This window comes from Copidosoma floridanum, unplaced genomic scaffold, assembly GCF_036245765.1.
Source record: "Copidosoma floridanum isolate Cflo_tuat_1 unplaced genomic scaffold, Cflo_Japanese_pri ptg000018l, whole genome shotgun sequence".
Taxonomy (NCBI): domain Eukaryota; kingdom Metazoa; phylum Arthropoda; class Insecta; order Hymenoptera; family Encyrtidae; genus Copidosoma; species Copidosoma floridanum.
Genome location: NW_028321895.1, coordinates 1,905,098 through 1,929,389, shown reverse-complemented (window position 1 = coordinate 1,929,389; position 24,292 = coordinate 1,905,098). Strand labels below are relative to the sequence as shown.

Sequence of the window (24,292 nt, the reverse complement as noted above, 5' to 3'; positions counted from 1 at the left end):
GATCACTCGGTACAATGCATTTGTACTGTCAGTTTTTGTAGTTCAGAGAAACGTATTTTCAATATTCTTTTATTTGTTCAAAAAACCTTGTTACATATATGTGTATCTTTCTATACATAGTTATTTGGGCGAGAAGGGCGATAAGCCCCTCAGAGTCCCCTAAACACCGTTACATAACACCTTACAGCACTCCCCCACAAATTATGTCTCTTTTCTGTACGTCACTGTAGGATAAAGATTTGACTCCTATGTTTTCATGCTATCCATAAGTCCAATAGAATAACTTTACGATAATGAATGATTAAATTGTTAATTTACGATTTCATTTATTCATTTCGAGTAAAAGTAAGTTTTCCTTTCTTTGTTGGTATTAACATTAAAATTTCTCTTACTCTAAATTATTATAAATTTATAATAATACTAGTATCTCTATCTCGGCTTCGCCCGAGATTCACTGAGTAAAGCACCGTAGTATGTTGACACGTAATTTTAATTGTAAAAAACTTTGTTTGGAATCTATACACATATGGTAAAATAATAAGCTGTCAGAAAGTTTAAAATAATATGATAAAATAGTTGTTGGTCCCAAAGGGCCGTTGATTTGCACTTTTCCACATTACAATAAATTAAACGGATTGTTTATTTAAACTGTTAAGGTTTAAAACTGCCAAAAATGAACCACTAAAATGAATCGTTCCAATCTCAAAACTCAATTACCAGAGTAACAAAGTACTGGAGCCTAATCTCTCAATTTTTGTCGCTGCAATTAATACAAATACATATGATTATACCTGTTTAAAAAGCTGAAAGATTAAAGTAATTACTGTTAAGATTATAATAAAAGCTTTTCTCTCACTTCATGGACATTTTTTTCATCGATTTTGATGCTGCTGTTTTAATCTAGACAAATGATCCGCGTCAGTTTCTTGACGCCTAAAATTGTACACATTTAAAGCATTTGAAGTTTTCCTTCTCATTTGTCCTTTTGCAACTATAGGCATTGATAAAACTTTTGTGATTCCTAACGGCAGCTTTTTGTAAACTTTTTCAAGTTGTAACATATTCGAGGCGTTAAGCGACTATTAGCGCTACCCTGATGGTTGGACTTACAATTATATACAATGTACAATTGCGAGTTTTTTAATTTCTTTAGCCCATTTAATTGATTACGTGGGTGAAGGTTTGCGCAAATACATCAAAGGTGAAAATGTTACCAATGCCAATCACATGTTTTACTGTGCTACAGAGGTACAATCTTCAAATGAAGTACAATGTTTAAAATCCACTGACTTGAATGGACCGCTTCACGAGTTGAGAAAAAATAATCACAACCCATTCATCATTAGAAATCAAACATCACAAATTAAGGCAGCATCATGTACTGTACTGAAGAAAACATGGGGCCAAAGTGAACTTTGTCAACAAGTGTTGCAAATGTAACGTATTAAGCTTATATCTATTAGAAATTTTTGCCATGGCCACATTAAAAAGAGCAAATATAAATTGGCTCATTTGCAACCTCAGAAATTGGATGAAGCTAGAAAAATTTTATATGAAGGTATTTTTTAATGTATTAACAAGATAAATGTGAAACTGCAGTTAAAATAAAATAAATAAATTCAATAGAAAATTTAAAAGCTTTATAGGGCGGTTGTGATCAGAGTATATAAGCTTGAACGATTTTTCCCACGTTTCAAATAACAAGGGTTGTTCGATTTCACTCTTGAAGAATGAAGATTGTAGGACCCTCTTGTAATAACCAATTTACATTTAAATAAAAAATCAGTCTAGTTTTGTTCCCATCCATGTCTCACCTTCGAAGTACCTTAAAGTTTGTAGATACTGTAATTTGCATCAGGAAGATGAAAACTTCTACTGTGAGTATGTATGCTGAGATGTGGATAGAGCAGTCTAATTAAACTAGCACACAAGAAATCAATGTAAGAAATTATAGGAATTATAAAAATCTATAAGGAAAAAAAAATTACACTTACTACTGCTTATCAGTTTGCAACGGATATAAACAATAAAAAGCCAGATTGAGAAAATAAAGCTTTAAAGTACATTAATAACTCGTATCCAGGGAATGACAATACACTTTATGGAATTCGTGTGTGAACAATGCCAGATCTTGTTATGAAAGTCCAACTAAGTATGTATATCAACGTAGCACATCCACTTGCGAACCCCATGATAAGAACTTATAGGAAATTTGTAGCTAATTTGTAGTAAATTTGTAGTGCGAGAATTGATTTTGTAGGGCCTAAATAACGCCCCACACGCTCGGATGTGCCAACTCGATATCAAGCTACCACATCTTACCGCGATGCGGGGCATTCAGGGGGATGAAAAAAACGATATATTTTGTAGCTAATTTGTAGCTTTCAGATGCATATCACAGATCTAGTCTAGAAAGCACCCTTGCGATAATAGGGGGTGTCACTGAACTCTGAGATCGGCCAAATTTTGCCAGTGCAGTATCGAGCGATCTAGATCGGTCTATAATTAGTAGCTAATTTGTAATAAATTTGTAGTGCGAGAATTGATTTTGTAGGGCCTAAATAACGCCCCATACGCTCGGATGTGCCAACTCGATATCAAGCTACCACATCTTACCGCGATGCGGGGCATTCAGGGGGATGGAAAAAACGATATATTTTGTAGCTAATTTGTAGCTTTCAGATTTATATCACAGATCTAGTCTAGAAAGCACCCTTGCGATAATAGGGGGTGTCACTGAACTTTGAGATCGGCCAAATGTCGCCAGTGTTCTATTGTATATTATTTCTAGACGTCGAGAGTTTAAGATCTTTAATTTCGAAATTTTTTACGTATTAGTGTATAGACACATCTGTATGCGAAGCAAGTACTCATAAAATTTGGATACACTGTGCATGTAACAGTATTTATACTTTGATATTATATATTTACTGATGTAAGTGTAAACTGAAAGAGTTATAATAACTAACGACAGTTAAAAGTAAATTGAATAAAATACAGTAAATGAATAAGAAAATAGAAAAACTATATTTTTTTAACATATAGTAACAGCCGTGGCACAACTTTGTAATCACGCGCTCAAAAACTCGACGATTTTTTTAAATCATCTACCTCCATCCAAGAGGTATTTCCACGACGGTAAATGTATAACACATAATGATTGGTCGTACAGTTATTATTACTACGGCGTCTTAATCCTCCAATTCCTTTAAAACCGACAACACCAACAAGAAAAATTTCTTCTTTTCCGTTTAAGGGGTTTTTCATACATTTATACAGTTGGTCTAGTGTAACTGCATGGTTCTCCTCTTCTTAAATGAATACATCAAAGACGATAAAGTCTTCTTAAACAAACATGTATTGTATGAATAATAATAGTTTTGTCAGTTACTGTTATTATTTCTGTATTAATTCAATACTTTAATTTTCATTGAATGTAAATATCTTCCATGAATTACACCGTGTAGTATATGTTGTGTAGTGTTCCCTTGAGACAATTCTTCCTGCCATGTTTCTTTACGTAATAATAAAAAAATAGTAGGAAGCGGGTATACATGTTTTGGATAAAATCGGCACCTTAGACAAAGAAAGCGTTAACAAAAAAATTGACTTAAAGAAAGTTATTTTTTATTCTTGGGTTGAAGAGCAATATTTATTTTGTACAAAAAACATGTAAGAAATAATAGTCATAAGTGATCGTGTGAAAGCTCACTAAATTCTAAAGATAATAGCTTTTGAGGGCCATTTCAAGAACTGCGAAATTAATGAGATGATTAAAACTCTGTGCCTTTTCAATCTTTATTACGAAATAAATCTCTCTGAGCATCTTCCCTAACCCTATTTTTAGTTAGCATTTTCTTTCAGGCAATTTTAAGTTAGCTCTTTTTTAGAGTAAATTTTTAGTGAGCGCTTCTTTCCAGGTAATTTTGAATTAGCACTTTCTTTGACCGAGGCGTTGGAGTCAGTTTGTCAGAAGATATTAAAAGAAAAACCAAAAAAATTCGAGAAACCGTTATTTTTTTTTTTTTTTTTAATAATACTCTAAAAAAAAATTAAAAAAAAAATTTAAAAAAGAATAACTTTAAAAATAAAACGAGTTTTGCTGAATCACAGTCCATTATTATCTATTGTCTATACAATATAGATATTATCTCTTACATATAATATACTAGCAGCCCCCCGTCTCGGCTTCGCCCGAGACTTACTAAATAAAACACCGTAGTGTGTTGACATGTAATGTGAAACATTTTTAGTTAGAAATTTTACACATATTCCTGATACATCTAAGAACAAAAATCTTCTTATTAAAAACATATTTTTTCGGAATCCATATAGTTTATTTGGTTAAATAATGAGGTGTAAAAATTCAAAAAAATTATTATGCTAAAAAGTACCGTGCGTTCTTTATGCCATAAAATAATCGGTGGCCATAAGAAGCCGTTGATTTACAGTTTCTCCCGTGTAATTTACGAAAACGGCTATTTTTTAAAGCTGTTAAGATTTTAAATCCCCAAAAAATTTATACTAGAAAAAAATTTTTTTTCTCATATCTCACAACTTTCTTACTAGAGCAACAAAGTCCTGGACCTTAAACCCTACAGTTTTATTGCCACAAAAACATTTTCTACTTATTTAAAAATCTGAAGTAGGATCTTTAAAGATTTCAGAGATTGCTGTGAGGGTACAATGAAAAGCTGATCTTTTAAGTAATGGACTCTTTAGTTGTTAATTTCGACGCTGCTGTTTCAATCTCGATAAATTTTCTGCGTCAGTTTCTTGACGCCTAAGTAAAATTGTATTTATTAGATACACTTGAAGTTTTTCTTCCGATTCACCCTCTTGCGACTTTTGGCATGCTTAAAATTTGTGTGACCCCTAAAGGCTGTTTTCTGTCAACTTTGATAAGTTCTAATATATTTGTTGGCAAGGTAGTTCGACGTCCGATGGCCCTAAAAAAGACCGGTGAGCTTCTTAAGTTAACTCTTTCTTGACTGCAGTTAACAGCAATTGTGACTGCCTGGATACCTCAGGGTGATCTTCTCTGGCCTGCTGTTGAAAACCCAGACTGATCGGGAGAAAAATTACAAAGTCCGATGCTTTTGGGCTAGTTGTAGTGCTCTTTCCCAACGTCTCCCGGTATAATGTCGGAGACGCTGGTGTCTAAAGCACCTTTTTTATTTGCAGATTCAGTTGTTTTGGTGATCTTAGATGGGGAGATTGGTTAGTAATACTTGTCTAGTGGAGGCTGTCCCGTTGGCTCAATTTTTTTTTCCTTCATAGCTGTTATAGGTTTGCCCAACGCAGGCTTTAAAGAGGATCAGTGATTCCTGGTTGAATTCTTAGAGTCGAGAGGGTAATATAGGGTTGTCGGTCACCGGGTTTTCCAGCCTTGCGAAGAACAACTCCGCAGGTGACGTCTGCTAGTGAATGGCTGACTTGGTTTAATAGTGCCCGTCTTTAGTTAATATAGTCTTTTAGTCGACGAATCGCTTCCAGAAATGGTAATAAAAATGTATTTGTTGGCAAGGTAGTTTACACTTAGGTGGATGCTGAAAAGAACCGATGAAATTGATGGTTAAGTAGGAAACGTAAATACTTACAATGGCCCTAAAAAGCGCCAGTGGTAAAACTTCCAGGCTATTCTTATTCCTGATGATGAAGAGCTGGCTACGGTTGCTTAATTCTTACCCTAGGAGTCTCGACATACGGAGACTGTGATAGAGGGAGATACGCTGCTGACCAAAGAATATCTCGTCTCGGGTCGTACCCCGGATAACCAACCGCTCATTCTTAGACGGGAACATGTGGGTAAGCGCATTGGGGACGCGACGACCAAGAAGGTAGCTGTTGTGGCTGCTCATGCCCCTCAGAGCTCAGAGCTGTTTTCTTCCCTTGCTTACATTTGTAGCCACAAATTCTCTAACTGCACCAAGTGGGATGGTGGAACTCCCTCACAACTCTGATGAGTTGGAGCAGATTGTGCTCTGGCTAGATATATCACCTGGTATTGTGGCAGAGACGGCATCGGTTGGAATTAATTTTTTTTTTTTCGATCGCACTCGTCGAGATTCAGGGTGAATGGACACTTAGGTCCCTTCCCCCTTAGAGAAGAGTGTCGTCCGTAACCAGGATACCCAGCTGCAAGACTATTATCAGCATTCTTAATACAGTTCGTTGAGTAGCCGAAGCTCGACTACAACACTATGGAGACGCTCTAGCGTATTATAACCACACTTATTTAATTATGTTGCAGGTAGCTTCGATTTTATGTCGACACCACCTAGCAGATTTTACTGAACTAAAGTGAAAAGCTGGCATATTTTTGCAAAACTTTGAGCTCATTTATTGCTGATGTTATTAAATTTGTTAAGATAAAAACTATACTAAAACCATTTTGGAAGTATCATGAATCAGTGTGCGAAATTTTAACAAAATCGGTTTAGTAGTTTTCGCCGTTAGCGATTACAACGGTTTTAGCACTTCTGCTTTATATATTAGTAAGATACCGACGCCCCAGACGAAGATTGTGCCCTGCTTCGAAGCCTGGACGAAAACGATGCCTTTTTACTAGGCCCAGACAAAAACTATGCCTTTTACTCTATAGTTTGGACGAAGACTACGCCTTTTTTTTGGAGTTTGAACGAATACTAGCATGATTCACGAAGAGTTACCATAATAAAATAGCTGTTAGTAGCTAAGCTCACCTTGCATTTAGGTTTGTAATTAGAATACTTTAAATGATCGCAAAATATTTGAGTTATCGTTTTGGAACAGAAAAAATAATTCATACCAAGAAAAAAAAATAAAATTATCGTCCAAGCTAAAAAAAAGACCACATATTTCGTCAGAACACGAGAAAATGGCATAGTTGTCGCCTGTATTCGAAAAAAAAGGCATAGTTTTCGTCCAGGACCAAAACAAGGGTATAGTTTTCGTATAAACTAGAAAAACGGGCTTAGTTTTCGTCAGAGCTCGAGAAAAAGGCATAGTATTCGTCCGTCTGGGACCAAAAAGAGCATAGTTTTCGTCTAGACTACGAAAAAGAGCATAGTCTTCGCCTGGGACGACGAAACGGCATAGTCTTCATCTGGAGCATCGACATTGTTTAATCGACTATTATATAAAATTTTTTTACGGAAAGCCTTGATTTCTACTATTTTCCTCATTACTTTCGTGTTAAGAAACCTGCCAGAAAGAAATTTCCTGATATTGAGGTTTGTGCGCTGTCAAAAATAAATCGAATTTTAGAATAAAGAAAACTGTAATTGAAGGCCTTAAAACAAAAAAGGGACTTGGTGTACAATCCGAATCTCAGTATTCAAGCAAATTAAAAAAAAATTGTTCATACTTTTTCTGCCATGTCGCGCTATTTTCTCTCTTTCTGTTGTAAGGCCTTTGTTTTTGCCTTTAGTTTTATTTAAGAAGACAACTTAAAGCTGCTCAGGACAATTACTGGCATACATATCTATACATTTCAATACTACTAAAATGCCGTGAGCGCTTCATTCAAAGTTCTCGAATAAATCTCTTAACTGCCCAACAATTAAAATATTTGTGACGCGATAAATCTGTAGTTTTTAACATCATCTTGCATAAAAAGCAATGTTCCCAATAAAAAAAATCCATATGGATCGAAATCCATTTTGTTTCATGACTCTATATCCGCGTTAAAGTATATCTATGTAAATCGTACATATAGATAAGTTTTTTTTTTATTGGGTTAGATCCTCTTTATTGCTATATATCATAGTTAATCTTTTATATCATAAAGTAATTCGGTAATACTTGTTCAGATATTCACATACAGCAACTGATACTGAATATTTTTTAAGCTAATTTACTGATCGTTATTTGATACATCGTCTGGTATCATTATGTTTTTCTTGGTCATCCTCACCACCCTTCCTTATACAAATTTCCAGCCAATTAAAGCACATCTGTTTCATTGCCGAGTGAATAAATAAAACTTTAAAGTATAGTAATATAATCATAAAGTATGTATAAAATATTGAACTATTAAAAAAGTCGAAAATTTCATTACGAATATAAATGTTGCATTTAGATTGCAATTTAAAATACCTTTAATAATCCGCAAATGATCCTAATTCATTATTGAGAAAAAAAAAAAATTCCATGTACACGCTGGCCTGATCCGGGGATCGCTGAATCAAAAATTACTAATATTAGAAACTGCACTTAATAGATAAGTAAACGATCAAACAAGTTAAATAGTTAGATATATTCATTAGCTTACTCTGTAAATATCATCCAGTGGAAATTTCACTATTTGATCCAGTTGAAAAAATTTCACTGAAGAATTAGTGAAAAATCCACTGATCTTTTAAGGCCTTATTCATCCCACTGAAAAACTAGTGGAAACGTTACTGATTTAAGCAGTGAGTTTAAACTTATAAGTTTACACGAGGCTTGCAGGATAACATGTATTACAGGAGACATGTGTATATTAACAGTAGATGAATTTAACCACAAAAATCATTTTAAAAAGTTATGTTGTCTTAATTGATTGGATTCATCAGACCTTGTATTTAAATTCGTTCTGGCACGGTAAGTATACGTTTTTTGTATTTTTGAGACCCTAGTCTTATGGCCAAAGTGGTGAGACATCTGACTAGAGTGCCGCAAGTTGGGGGCTCAATTACCTGGTGTGCCAAAACTTTTTAGAAGTACTTTTCTATTATAAATCATATTTGTAAGTAAATTTGTATTGATTACTATGTTTCAATTATTCAACAATATGTTATACAATATAAATTATTATTCATTCATATTCGAATATAGTATTCTGGAATACATTTTCTTTAAATATTGTGTGTAATTACTATTGAATTTTCAATATTATTTTAAGGAAAAGATTCATGGATTTCTCACTGTTGATTCAGTGAAAATTTACACTGTTCATTCAGTAAGTCATCGGTGAAAGTTCTACTGAATTGAAATAGTGAATATTTCACTACTTGAATCAGTGAAATTTCACTGAACTCTAGTGGAATGATTTTCACTACCTCATTTCGGTGGAATTTCACTGGATGATATTTAGAGAGTACCCTTGTCCTTTATTCATAAGTTTTTAATTAGAAATCTAATTTTGTTCTGAATTTTAAATTCAAGTATTTGTTTATTTATATAATTAGAAAAAAATTTACTGTGCTAATTTAACTGTATACAAATTGCTTTCTTATTAAACTACTGTTCCGTTAGCTTGACCAATCAGGACTTGGCTAGAGAGAGATAGAATGCACTTCTACTGGCCGCTTCTGATCAGCTTTCTTAACAACAAGGAAGTACTCTTGGAGGGCTCTAAAGTAGTAGCTTAAATATGCTAAATAAAATATAGATAGGTATACAAAAGCATGGCGTGTTAAATTGGCTCCCATAGAATTAAACACCACTCACCCCTTGTGGTTTCCCCGATTTGATGTGCACCAGGTGCGAACTCTATTTTTCTTACTCAGGACGCAGTAAACGTCTTAAGTAGTAACCTTTGAGCTCTATTCTGTGTAAATCAACTAATTTGTTTTTTTTAAGTACACATTTTAAAACAATATGTGCATAGTCCAATCTGTTTACCTGCAAATTTATTGTTTGTTCTAGTCGTTAGTAAAGATACACGTATACGAATGTAAATGAAAAAACTAGTATTTTCAAGCCAACTTGATTTAAATTAACTCTTGCTAAACGAATTCACTACAAATCAGCTACCGATCTAGATCGCTCGATACTGCGCTGGCAAAATTTGGCCGATCTCAGAGTTCAGTGACACCCCTTATTATCGCAAGGGTGCTTTCTAGACTAGATCTGTGATATGCATCTGAAAGCTACAAATTAGCTACAAAATATGTCGTTTTTTCCATCCCCCTGAATGCCCCACATCGCGGTAAGATGTGGTAGCTTGATATCGAGTTGGTACATCCGAGCGTATGGGGCGTTATTTAGGCCCTACAAAATCAATTCTCGCACTACAAATTTACTACAAATTAGCTACTAATTATAGACCGATCTAGATCGCTCGATACTGCACTGGCAAAATTTGGCCGATCTCAGAGTTTAGTGACACCCCCTATTATCGCAAGGGTGCTTTCTAGACTAGATCTGTGATATGCATCTGAAAGCTACAAATTAGCTACAAAATATATCGTTTTTTCCATCTCCCTGAATGCCCCGCATCGCGGTAAGATGTGGTAGCTTGATATCGAGTTGGCACATCCGAGCGTATGGGGCGTTATTTAGGCCCTACAAAATCAATTCTCGCACTACAAATTTACTACAAATTAGCTACAAATTCCCTATAAGTTCTTATCATGGGGTTCGCGAGTGGATGTGCTACGTTGATATACGTCCAACTAAGTACGTTGTTACTCGCGCTGGTATAATTATAAATCCCCGTATTCCATGGCTAGCTTATACACCCGATGACTTGGTTGCAAAAAGCCATATCATTAAAATTTAATGCCCTATCAAAGGGAAAACATCAAGTGCCGAAGATGTTGCTAAGTCACACAAGTAGATAAAATTTAAAAGTAAACGCTACTAGTTAAAAGAAAAAATCAGTATTGTTGTCAAGTACAGCTTTGTATGTTCTCAACAAATTTACCTTTTTGTCACTTAATTAATTATTCTTTATTTGATAAAGCTTGCGCTGTAACACGTGTACCATACAATGAGTCATTTACTTGCAATTAAATACTAAAGTTAAAGTACGTGTACTTTAGGAACCTATTACCCGATACGTCCAAAAATTTATTCAAGAAAAAAAAGGTATTATATAATAAAAAGCTAAAGCTGGCTCTAAAAAATGTAACGAATTATGTTCATAAGTATTATTGAACATTGTCACGATGAAGCACAATTAAAAAACAACGAAACTGTAGTTTTTAATTATTTAATGTGTAAAATAAGATATGCAAATCAAAATGATACAATAAAAACAATGTTATAGATATTGATGTTATTACTCGATGATGGGTAAGTATATTATGTGTAATCAGTCAAATTATATATTGACCTTCTCTACCTACATTTTTTTTATATTTTAATTTATAAAAAGGTCGTGCTTATTTTTATAGTGAAAATCGCTGGAATGCAAAAAAACTTTGTCAATTAAAATTACAAAATAGTGAGAAAAGGTATCTGCTTCGGCCAGGAGTCGAACCTAGGCCTCCTTCTTGCCAGGAAGGCGCGTTAAACAACTTCGCCACCGAAGCCTTGGCGGCCACCCCTCTCTATTGCTCTGCTTAAGCATGTCTTAGGTCGAACGCTGATTTCATACCTTTTTTCACTGCTTTGTAATTTCAATTGACAAAGTTTTTTCGCACTCTAGCGATTTTCACTATAAAAGTAAGCGCGACGATTCTAAAAATTAAAATATGAAAAAAAATATGGATAGCGCAATTAAGATGGAGGAGGTCAATATATAATAACTTGACTGATTACATATAATACTTACCCATCGAGTGATAATATCAACATCTATGATATCGGCGTTTGACCTAAGACACGCCTAAGCAGAGCAGTGGAGAAGGGTGTCCGCCAAGGCTTCGGTGGCGAAGTTGGTTAACGCGCCTTCCCAGCAAGAAGGAGGCCCAGGTTCGACTCCTGGTCGATGCGGATACCTTTTTTCACTGCTTTGTAATTTTAATTGACAAAGTTTTTTCGCACTCCAGCGATTTTCACTATAAAAATAAACGCGACGTTTCTATAAATTAAAATATAAAAAAATTTATAGACATCGCAATTTAGATGGAGGAGGTCAATATATAATAACTTGACTGATTATAAAACAATGTTGTACTACACTAAAAGCAATTAGTAAAAACTTTAAATTTATCATCCACAAGTGTAGGATTTTTTAAGTTATACTTCTATAGGCACGTTATGCGCGAGTATAAATCAACGATTTCAGATTTTGACCTTGAGAAAAAATGTGATGGAAGTGGATTGAGCTTGATTCTCTCCTTTTGCCTCGTCTCCATGACGTACTTCCAGTTTCTTCTACATCATTTGACGCCACATCACGTCATCACACCCCACACATTTTTAATTTTATTTTTTTCCTTTTAACCAATTCTAAACAAATAAATAAAATAAATTTTAAAAAATAATTACATAAAAAAATTATTTTGAAGAGATTTAAACCCTTAATCTCATGCACACTGACCGAGGCCTTTGCCCACTCTGCTACGAACGGTCCTGATACATGAAATTCGATTACTGCATTTGATGGTGTAGTTTGTAACTTTTTTTTTTGTCAATTTTTATTTAATATACATGGATTTATTTGATTTTTTGATAAATTAAATTAATAAATAGTTTATTTATTGGATTGGTTTTTTTTTAAGTTTTTTTTAGAAAACTTAGAAATTAATGTATTTTAGTACAGCAGCTTTTTAATGTAATAATAAATATTTATTCTTTTATAATTTATTCGTTAATTTTACGATTAATAAATGTTTATACAAGTTACCATATTTTTTAAAGATTTTTAATTGAAAAAAAAGATTTTTGTATTGTAAAAATAGAATAATTGATTTTTATTGTGTTTTATTCTTTTACAATTTTTTCATTCGTGATTAAAGTGATTTTTTGACTTAAGGACGTTATTTACTTAGTTCGTGGGGAAAAACTTCAGAGAAGTTAGAAGAACGCTAATGTGGGCAGTAAAGCTAGCAATCGTTTTTCTCATATGGATGTACTCACATTCATGCATTCACGCACACTTCATCCTCTCTTCCTACTCATTTCAAAACCAACTTGTGGGTCTACTTGAAAATTTGATAGGTTTATCTAAAAGTAATCTTTTGTACCCAAAAATTGGAAGATTCCTACAAATCATATAAATGCCATTTAACGTGATTTATTCATAAGGTTACAAGTTAAATATAGATTTTTTTTAAATTAAACATCTATAAAATAATGGTACAGTTAAACGAGCTGCAATTTTTGTGGGTATTTTTTATGCTATTTTGATATACGTTTGACATTTGAATGATTACTTTATTATTTTTTTTTTCAACTTATTTTAATAATACCTGTCAAAAAACCCGATGTGTGATGAACGTCCTGAGGGACATTCACTGGTATGTAATACCACCCTATTAAAGAAAGCAATACTACAGGATGGTTTTTCTTAATTTTCTAGATACAGTTATATTTTGGTTATTAAATATGGACTAGGATTAAGTGAGGGAGGGCATGTGATTGAGCGCGATGTTACAGATGTAATCATACAACGTATAAGCAGTAGGAAGTTGCTCTAAAACCATCGAAAGATTCAATGAAAGCTCAGCCTTGTACTGGCCAGCCTATATGTTATTTTTATTATAGCGTGCCGTAAAATATTGTTCATGATCGTTAACTTATTAAATATTAATTGAAATCATACACAATCAAAGTAGGTATACTCATTCCTACGATAATTGCACCACCTCTGTACACAATATTGTTTCATAGAAGGTATTTTTTTACTCATAATTATGTTGTTTGCCATATAACTTTACAAAAGTATAACTTCATACTTGGGTACACAAGTACCTACTGTCCACTAGTTTAAATTCATTATACCCAAAACAACAGGACACAATTTATTTACGTATGGAATCAGTTGCCAGAATATTTTATGTTTCAAAATATTGAAAACTATAATCCTCTGAATAGTTCGCTTAACGTGCACTTTAGCTTTTGCAATCATTTTTGTCAACATTTCACTCTCAGGCGTCATTTGTTTCTTTTTCTTTAATTTTGGTGGCATTATCATCTCGATATTGCTTTGCAGGCACTTCAGCTTAAAATCGAAGCCCTTGTTAACCATGACTGCATCTCTCGTACATTTACATTTTTCCAGTATTTTTGAATGATTAAAAATATGCTTTCCAGATGCCCTTCAACCAAAAGCATTACTTAAATAAATCACTGAATCATCAAGTGAACTTTTGAAATGAGAGTATAATTTTAATCGACACTGTAAATATTTTGGTTTTCGACGAGTTTCTCTGTGAAGTTAAGTACTGCAAATGTTATTAAAAACGGAGCAAAGCAGCGCGCAGCATGGCATACTTCTACTCATTTCTTCTATCGATGTCTAATAAATAAAGCCTTGTAAAATATTAGATAAGCACACCAAATACAGAAAATTATTCACACAACTTTGTTTGCTTGAATGAAAACGAACTGCTCAACACCTAAATGACAAATTTAAACACAATTTACACATGCACAACACAATTCCTCCTTTAATTATGTTCACAAATTTCTTTGTACTTTGTTGATCTTCGCATGCACTCACGGCTTTAGTTAAACTTTTTAGTAAATGAAAAAAAAGTAAATCCAGTGAAAGCAAGCAAATCTTCATCGTTTTTCATTAAACTTAGTAGATTTTGTTTAGTTTTTTGAAGTGAAACTTCTTTAAGCGCGCCTTATATAGGGAGTTAATCCGTGAAACGTGAAACGAGCGAGCGAACACTGCCGTGTACATATCTATATATATATTATCTATACGTACCAGTTTGCGTTGAAGTCAGCGCTGGCTGGTACGTATAGATAATATATCTGTTTGTCTTTTTTCCTCTCTCTCCTTCTCGCATATGCACAATGGTGCGTCGCAGTTACTCTATCTGTATATAATATAGCCTCTCTCTATAGTGCTCTGTACCATTTTTTTATATATTTCAGTGTACTAACCTTTAAGGTATGTACATACTCTATACCTACTGCTGCATAGTGAAAATCGTAACGTAGCTGTTATAGAGGCTAAGCTGGGCCTCTGTAACAGCTAAGGTACTATTAGGTTAATAATGTCTGACACAAAACCATTGCTTGATCTCTTCGAAATCTTCATAAAAACATAGTAAAAATCGTTTTCCTTTCCTATTTATCCTTTAATATGTATGTTTGCATGTAAAAAAACGTACATTAAGTATTAAATACGTAGAAAACGACAAGCAATCCTCGGAAGCAAGAAAAAACGCTGTATCTCGAAAGAGAAGCTAAATTGGCTAAAAAATTTTCTTGTTTTTCGACATTATCTTGAAAAAAAAAAAGTGAAAAAAAATTTTTTATTGAGTATGGCATGTTTGGAGCATTAATACGGATGTTGACAAAATCTTCCAAGAATTTTCGTTACAACATAATCTCTTAAAAACAGTCGTATCTCAAAAGGGAAGCCAGATAGGCCAAAAATAATTCCACGTATAGAAAATCATCATTGAAGTGAAAAAATATGTGTTACACGAATGTATACAAACAAACGTAATAATTCGAAAAATTATAAGTCATATCTTCAAGCCAAAGCTATATCCTACTTATAAATTGATTTATTCTCTATTTTCTATCGTGTGTTATAAAAATAATTGTCACGTGATCAAAACCTATATTTTTATCATTAATTCTGGAATTAGTGGAAATTAGTTAAGCACGGGTAAATTTCAATATTTAATTACAATTAATTATAAAAAACGAATTGAATAAAAATCTACAACGTTACAATGGGAAACAGCTATATGTGTATTGTTTTTCTTAATTTAAATCAGATAGAGTGGATTATTCTACTTTTATGGTAGCCAAAATAAAAAAAAAATTTTTATTTGTCAGATACGAAGATTCCAACAATAATTTATTTTACATCAATGATGTCATATCACATGCACTAATAGTAATTTCAAAGAAAAGAAATTTATGTCCCACGTAACGGGACAAAAGTACCTTCTTTCGGCGCAGTATGGTGAAAATTTTTGTTTCGTTTAGCAGTACATGACGAACAGTTCGGACATGTATTGATATATACATCATAGCAAACATGGAAGTACTTCGAATGCACGAATCACGTGTAACGTAAGTAGTTTATTAAAATAAATGTATTATATGCACGCACGTGATTGAATACGTAATACCATAAAATTTTCACTGTTTTAATATAGGATTCTTTGAGACCTATTGAAATTAGGTGTACTCTAACTTTTTCAGTTTTTGTTATACCGAGTTTAAGAACATTTCAGTTGGAAGTTTCACTTCTTCCGGGGGTTCTGAGACCCACACCTGATTTTTTTCACTTCTTGAGAGTATGAACACATGTTTTTATCTATTTCTTGTCGTATATTTTTATTTCCACTGTCAGTTACACATCCAACATCATCTTTAATTTCAATGTCATGAGGTACATAAGCATCAGACAAATTTTTTTGTTTAAATCAATAGATTTAAAAATCTTACCACGTTCTTTTAAATCACGATGATGACACTCAACCGGATCAAAGGCAGTATTTTCTTTAGGAACTATAATCTATGAATCACCGATAATTGATTCTGCATCAGTAACATGTACTCCAGGAATTTTAAGCTTAGTACCACCAGCATCAGTCAAATTTTACTGAGTTTTTTGTGCAGTTATAATATCTGTTAAAATCTCTTTCAGTTTAGGTATTTTTCTCATACCTTAAGAGTTTATCAGAGACCTGTAAAACACATATGTGATATAATTTAAAGTTTATTACGTTTATTTTTTGATTGGACAAGTACCTGTTAAAATCATTGTACCTTTTCAGTATGTGTGGTATGTGTTTTGGCTTCTTTGGTGGGAGATTAAGAGATGGAACACCTGTTCTTTTTAAAATCTTTCCATGCTTCGTTGCAGCTACAAATAAAAATATACCTTTGAGCAATTACAATTACTAACATTATAACTATTCTATTTACTTTCAACTTAGATGAATAACGAACTTGAAAAATAGTCATCTTCCCTAAACGTGCACTGCAAATAAATGTTTTTGTTGTGATTATACAGGTTAAGTTACAGATTTCAATCCATAATTGCTGAGTTTCTCCATTCGAGGCAATGAGTGAAAACGTCGTCCATCAATACATGATTTATTGAAACAAACAAGCACAGAACAGACAAATACTAGCTTCTTACAGCTCATGTTTATGAATTTTCACTGTTTACATTATGAATCCGGTTAAAAAACGTAACTGCCTGTACACCTGAGGGTGGTCTTCTCTTGCCTGCTGTTGCAGCACCAGACTAATCGGGAGGAAAATCACAATACTTGGAATTAATAATTCATAACTTATCTGCCCACTACACTGTGCTTTTGATAAAAAAATTTCAACTGTGTACTTCCATTTGTGTATAATAAATTTTTTTTAGTACTTCAATAATTTATTGAAGCATCTTCGATAATTTCAATATTTGACCCATTCGTAGGCTCTATTCCGCTCCATGTGAACGGGGCACATGACGAAAGACAAATAAAAGAATAAAGATTGAAATACATTTTCTTTTGCAAGTGTACGTTCATCGTCCAGTTTTTCATTAAATTTAAGTTATTTTAGTGGTTAATATGAAGTTCTAAGTATTGTTTTTGCAACTTTTAAATCTTCTATTGCATAACTTTATACATCGAAGAAAAATCAATCAGTAGCTTCACGCATCAACTGTAGATTGTAGCTGAATGAACGAATGGAAGAATTGACGACTGGAAAAATAGTGCTGATTGGTCGATCCCATTCGTCATTCGTCATTAGCCAGGCTCATTCTGCTGCGTGTGATTTCGGCCTTAGTTATTTTTTCTTTATAGCTCAACTATTAAGAGCTCAGAGAGTATCAGTGATTCTTGGTTAGATGCTTAGAGTCAAGAGGATAATAAAGGGGAACAACTCCGCTCATAACGTCTGCTAGTGAATGACTGAATTGGTTTAAGAGTGGCCGGGTTAATAGTTTTTTAGTGGACAAATGGTTGTTGGAAAAAGCTGTAAAAATATATTTGTTAGCAAGGTAGTTCAACGATAAATAGCCTTAAAAAAACCGATGAGATTAATGGTGATTTAGTGAACATAACTAAGTAGAGCTTCGACGGCTTAGTGGTTAGCGTACTAGCCTTCTAGCCGGAGATACTCAAGAGGTTGTGGGTTCGAATACCGTAAAAAATTATCGATTTTTGTTCTTGGTTTTTTTCGATGGGTAAGTACCTAGAACGCCGAAGAATCACTTATGTGATTTTTAAAACAAATAGTCGATTTTTATGGTGATATCTGGACCTCCAAAGGCTTCTTTCTTGAAGGGAAGCTAATACCTGGTTAACTCATCAGGTAAAGTCACTGTCAGTTATTAAAAGGTCGGTACAGCGAGTTACATGGTTTGTTAGAAAAAATCCTTCTATTAATCTTGATAATTACAGTATTCCAAAGGCAGGGCGCGCGGGCGCACACTTTTGGAGCGTTACAAAAGCCTAAATTTGCGACCGCTTGAACTGTTTTAATTAATAAGAGGATACACATTGTGAAGGGAGATTTACAAAACCAATATACATATACATTGTATGAACAGAGGCTATTTAAATTAAATTATAGCTATCGAATGTTTACAATTGCTACAAAATTATCTTTAAACTCCTTGTTTTTTGTTTATAAAGGATCCTTCACATTAATGATATCAGACTCATCACACAACTCACCTAAAATCTACTCAGCCAATAAAAAATCTGCACTTTGGGCGCGCGCCTACGATTTTTAGCTTTTGGAACGCTCCAAAAGCATCAATCCAGCGCACGCATACTCTGCCTTTTAGAATAGCTCCATTAGCTTGGGTGTGCTTAAGACAATAGATGCGCCCTGTAAATAGTACCTAGGAGGATGGATGACCGAGTCGTCAGGGGATTTTATAAGAAGTCCGAACAAAAGACTCGCACACCGTGCGGTTAGGGCAAAAATGTCTCTGATATAGTGACAGCCACAAAGAATTGTGGAACTAAAATACCATGACATACCATAGTGAACGTAAAGCCTTATGGTGGCCCTCAAAAGGGCCAGTGGTAATACTTCCGGTCATTCCTTAATATTATTCTCAATGACGGAGATCCCGCTATGAGTAGCTTGGCTCTGACCTTCGAAGTTTCTGCGTATACAGATGGTGCTGAAAGCATGTACGCCGCTTGCCCAAAAAAGTCTCGTCTTGGGGCCATTTTCCAGATAACCAACCGTTTACAGTTGGTCAGGGAAATGGATCTGGAGAATATCTCCTCCATTAATGTGCCGTTGTGACAGAGTTGAGAAGGAGATTCATGAAATTTTTAGCCGATGTTTTTAACCCCCTTAACTTCTCAGGGTTGTATTCCCTGGGATATCTAGCTGCACAAGTAACAACTCTGATCTTGGTTTACTGCCGGCAAACAACTACGGTAATTAATTTATTTTATTTTACTTTGATGCTTGCTAGTAGATCCTGCTGAACTTAATTGAAAATCTAGCGAATTTTTGCAAAACTTTGAGCTCATTTATTGTTATTTGCGCACACGGAGAGGGAGATCATGAAGCAAACACATAGAGGTGATGGAAATACCCTCCCTTTTTCACCATATGATTTTGTCTTCAGTATGTCCTTAGGATGTCACCGATTTTTTTTCATTCTCATTAAATAAATAATTCGACAAAATTTATTAATGTACTGTGAAAACTTACTTTAGATCAAGGTGATCTAAAAACAAAAAATTATTTCAACTATTTCTTCAAGAAGTACTCGAAGTATCATCTAGTTGCATCAGCTTTTTTGTAGAGCACAAATATATCAGTACTGAAGTACAGCCTTTTTAAATTTTGATTGAAAAAAAAAAAAACTATACAAAATGTGTTGCAGCCGTTCTCTGTTTAAGGCTTATGGCCCCACAGTCGTCTTACTGCTCTGATGCCTACTAGCTGCGCAGTAGAGCCAATAGAAGGTTCAGCCGCCGCGCGACTCTCTTCAGCGAGGAGAGCCACGCCACTGCTGCTGCCCTTCTCGGCTTCTCAGTTCGGAAGCCGACCAGTATGGACGTGTCGCGCGCGAGCCAGCAACACATATAGAGTTATACGTGCCCTAGCCAACATGGCCCTTTTCTTGATTTTAGAGCGGTTAGGGAGTATTTTAATGAATAAACATATTCATACCTAAACCCAACAAGCAGCTCGTGTTCATTGAGGTGACCTCTCGCATCCTCTTTTTCCTTATCTCACCTGCCTGGACCCAGCATGCTCAGCCCTAGCTACCGCGACTGAACAATCACAATCAAAAGTGGCATCGGCGCGCACAAAATGGAAATAAGTTACGTGTTGTTAAAACACTTTATTAAAAACTCAAGTACATTCTTATTGACATACATATATTTTACATACTTACATTTAAGGTTTAAATGATTTTTATTCCAAAAACTAAATTACATACAGAGTAAAAATCCACTTTATTGGACTCTTTGCAAGCATCTCTCATTCCATTCAGTCCATTATCTACCCAAAAGCTAGAGTACAAGAGATAAAAAAGCAGGCCTGACCTTGACACTGTTCATTTTAACACGTTTTCATTATAGTTCTAACACATCTGAAAAAAGACCACCAAGATCACCACATTTTGACTCACAAACTAATTATTAGTTTTAAATAATTGATTTTATCCGTTATTGTAGAAAAAAGAAGTAGTACCACATTGTATAAACACAAACATTAAACTTTGTAATAAAGCAATGCTTGGTTTCTGAGAGTTTAATCTATTTTGTACTCTTAGAGGTCGATTTTTCGAACTTAAGCAGTCCAACACACTTGAACTGTCAAATTCTAGTACCTACTTGGGTTGTCAGAATTCAAAATTTTTTTCCGTACATAAAATAGGGGTAAGTGAGGGTATTGTTGCAGTTATTTCAGTTATTGCGTAACTCTCGAATAATACGTATATTTTTATTGAACTGATGAGTTATGGTGAATAAGCACATAAAATTATTAAATTAAGTTGTTAAGTATCTCATTCATTGAACTTTAGTTCTAAAATAGCATTAAAAACTTTACATTTGCATAACAAAGTATCACGTTCACAATAACTGTTAAAAAAAAAAAAAAAAAAATCGATTCATTTAAAGTAAAATGCAGAAAATTTTTTCAAGAAGTTAGGTTATTTTTTTTTAGACTGATGAAAGTAATTGTAACAAGTGTTAAGCTAAATTTAAAAAAGTTGAATTTAATCTTAGAATAGCAGTAAAACAGAGTAAATCTGAAGGAGGCTCATCACGATGGTGCAGTGTCAAGCAGGGATACTACACGGATAAATTCTGTCACAACTAAAGGCGGTGCAGTGCTGCTGGCGAAAACAGCGTTCGTGGTGGGAGCGCAAAACAAAGTGCGCAGACAGAAAAAAAATAGGTACGAACGCGCACGTGATTTCGAGCTGCAGATGCACACTTTTTTCCTGTGCAAGCCACTGGAATTTCGACTGAGTGGCTCCAATATAGTTCGACACTTTTTTATTAATGCCTAACTATGTAAATTATATGCCTGTATGCGTATAAGTTACATATAGATAAATTAGTATTTATAATAAAAAAGCATTAATAAATAAGTGTCGAACTATACTGGAGCCGCTCAGTCGAAGTTCCAGTGGCTTGCACGGGAAAAGAGCGTGCATCTGCAGCTCGAAATCACGTGCGCGTTCGCACCGTTTTTTTTGCTGTCTGCGCACGTTGTTTTGCACAAACTCGCACGTTTGCTTCTCAGTACTCTTCACTTCAGTGTTTGTCGACAGCATACACTTACATTTCTTGTGTACTTCTTTGCAAGTAAATATGAAAATATTGTGAAAAAATGGATGGCAAACATAATACCAGAAGACCGAGGGAAAAAAAGCGTGGTCAATTCGTAAAGAAAATCGTCGTCGATGCTCGAGAAAATAATGTGATTGCCAATGAAACGACTAGCTGAGGATAGAGGTTAGTTTTATTGATAAAATGTGAGATAATTGTTTATTAGTCCAATTATTTTCCTTGTATTTTATATTGATATTCAACAAAAAGATATTCGTTATTTACAGTAAGACAAAAAGAGGCTCTGTTCTTGAGACAACGGGGCAGCAGAACCATCTCGTAAAATAGTAGATTTACCAACTTTTGGTGCAGATTTATACGGTCAAAAATGTAGTATTACGCTGTCCATTATTTATCAGACCTAGGAGATGCAATTTGGGCTTACAAGTAAATTTTTAGTACCTTGTTTGAAATGTAACATAGTATATGAAGTTCATACCGATAAGAGAATAACAAGTAACAGTAGATTTTCTGTAAATACAGCTGTAGCTCTTGGTAGGTTTTTATTATACGTAGCAGGTTCACTTTCTGATAATATATATGCTCATTGTTACATATCGAATATTCTAGGAATGCTTGAAACTTTTATTTGAGAAACGCATATAAACTCACTGTTGTCAATTGAAGACGTACCCGTATTATCACCCAAAACTGCCAAGAAGTGTGAAAAATTCGTGGGGCCAGCTATAGACGAAGCAGCTAAAGAATCTTGTTTGGAAAGTATTCACTTGGAAAAACAACTTACACTCGATTCTAGTCAATCAAGAAATCTAGTGAGTTTATTCGTACTTCATAACGTGATTATACAGCTATTACAGGTCTACATATGGTGGATGGAAATTAATTTTTACATGAAAACAAAGTAGATGCTATTTCAGCGAACAGGGGCATTACCTTACTATTTGATTTTTCATGTCACTTTGGAAATGTAATTTTACTGGCGCACAATGGCTTCAAGTTTGACATAATCATTTATTTGTAACATAAATACGAGCTCTTATGTGTTAAAAATATAATATTTATTTCGTATTATAGATTCAACGTACCTAGGCTAATGAAACTAATTGTGCATTACGTATTATTTCAAGATTTCGTTACCATAGTAAAAGGTTGTGCTGATTCTTTGTTAACTTTTCGAGGAATTCTGCCACAAAGAGTAAAAGAATAAGAAATTTTCAACGGAAGCATCAGTAACTGATTTTTTAATACATAAAATACGAAGTCACTACATAAAGCTTTAGGGAATGTGCGAGTTCTCAAAAAATTGTTAATACAATAAGAAATGAGTGGTGACGTTATTAGACAAAAATCTTAAAGTATTACTTAAATTATGAAAAGGTAAAATGAAGCAGCAGTTTCTTCGAATGAAGCATCCTTATTAGAGTATAAAGATAACATTTCAAAAGGAATGATACTGAAAATGGCTAAGGCGTAAATAAATAGATCTATTTTAAGTAAAGTGTTTGAATAAAGTAGCGGAAAAGGGCTAAGGCTTTTTCTAAGCGATTATATTGAAAGGAACCCACGTGTAACAAGTAATAAAAAAGTATTAGATAAAATATGCCAAATATTTGATTGCAATGAAATCTTACAAATATTATATAAAGTTGTAATTTATATTATTCATGTTGTTATTAAATTATTTATCTCTTGTTGAATGCAAAATGAAAATTGAGGTTTTTAAAAAATATTTAATACTTTTTATTTAACCTATTAATTAAGGCGACTGTTATGTACTATCACACAACTTTCGTACAACGAACGTCTTTTGTGATGTCACACAGAAGGCCTGATAGACGAAAAGCTGGCCAAAAGTCGAAAAAAAATTTTTTCGTTTAGTTTTTTTTCTGTCGGGTTGGCTGCAGGAATATTCCACACATTATAAAATACATCAAAAAGTCTCTATCTCCCTTTACCTGTTCTGGAATTTCAGTTAAAAGTTATCTTTACTTATAAATCATTGGATGTAGTTGTTACAAAATTATAGAAGTGCCAAATTAAGTGTAAAAATTAAAAAATAAATCTCATTACAGAGAATAAAAATGGATCATACTTCAGGAGATGAGTGTAATAGAGTATAATATTAAAAATTGAGAATTGATTCGATTTCAATTCTCAGGAAAACAATGGAATAGAAGTTTTTTACATAGATAGTTATCTAATGATTTCATTTTCTTAGATGTGGCGCATGGCTGCAATACATACATATCTGAGTCACATGTATGGATTCATATGGGTTATTTTTCACAAAAATTAAAAAACTTTCTTTAGTTTTGTATTAACGTAAAAACTCTATTTTTCCATTGATGTATCTTTAAAATAAATGTACAGTAAAAAAATTTTAGCATTTAGTTATTTAATACACTCTTTTACACAGTTGCTTCATGGTATGTTCAAGTTTCTATAAAATTACCTATGCACAAACGTAGTAAGCCAATATAGGTTGCATGATATAAAAATACAAGGTGCGGTGTTCCGAGGTACCGTTCTGCGCCTTCCATCACGACGCCATATTTGAGGGAGATGTGACTACTACAGCGCCGAAGAGCCTATACAATGAAACGAAATGGCCAAAGTTAAAACTAAAATCTATCCCCCGCATCCACCTCGAAGTGAGACATATATACAGATATAGACATCCGTATGAATATAAATGTGTGTCAATTGATGAATGATTACCTATTTAG

General features: G+C 33.9%; 1 protein-coding gene and 2 non-coding genes across 6 annotated transcripts in view; 1 reads left to right on the top strand and 2 right to left on the bottom strand.

The window, feature by feature from the left end:
- The window catches only part of Moe (moesin), a 236,779-nt gene that overhangs the window by 189,679 nt on the left and 22,808 nt on the right, over nt 1–24,292 (bottom strand). The gene's annotated exons all lie outside the window — the stretch shown is intronic.
- On the bottom strand, nt 11,150–11,222 carry TRNAA-GGC (transfer RNA alanine (anticodon GGC)). Its single transcript has one exon. It is a non-coding gene; the product is annotated as a tRNA-Ala (tRNA).
- On the top strand, nt 11,553–11,625 carry TRNAA-AGC (transfer RNA alanine (anticodon AGC)). The gene has a single exon. It is a non-coding gene; the product is annotated as a tRNA-Ala (tRNA).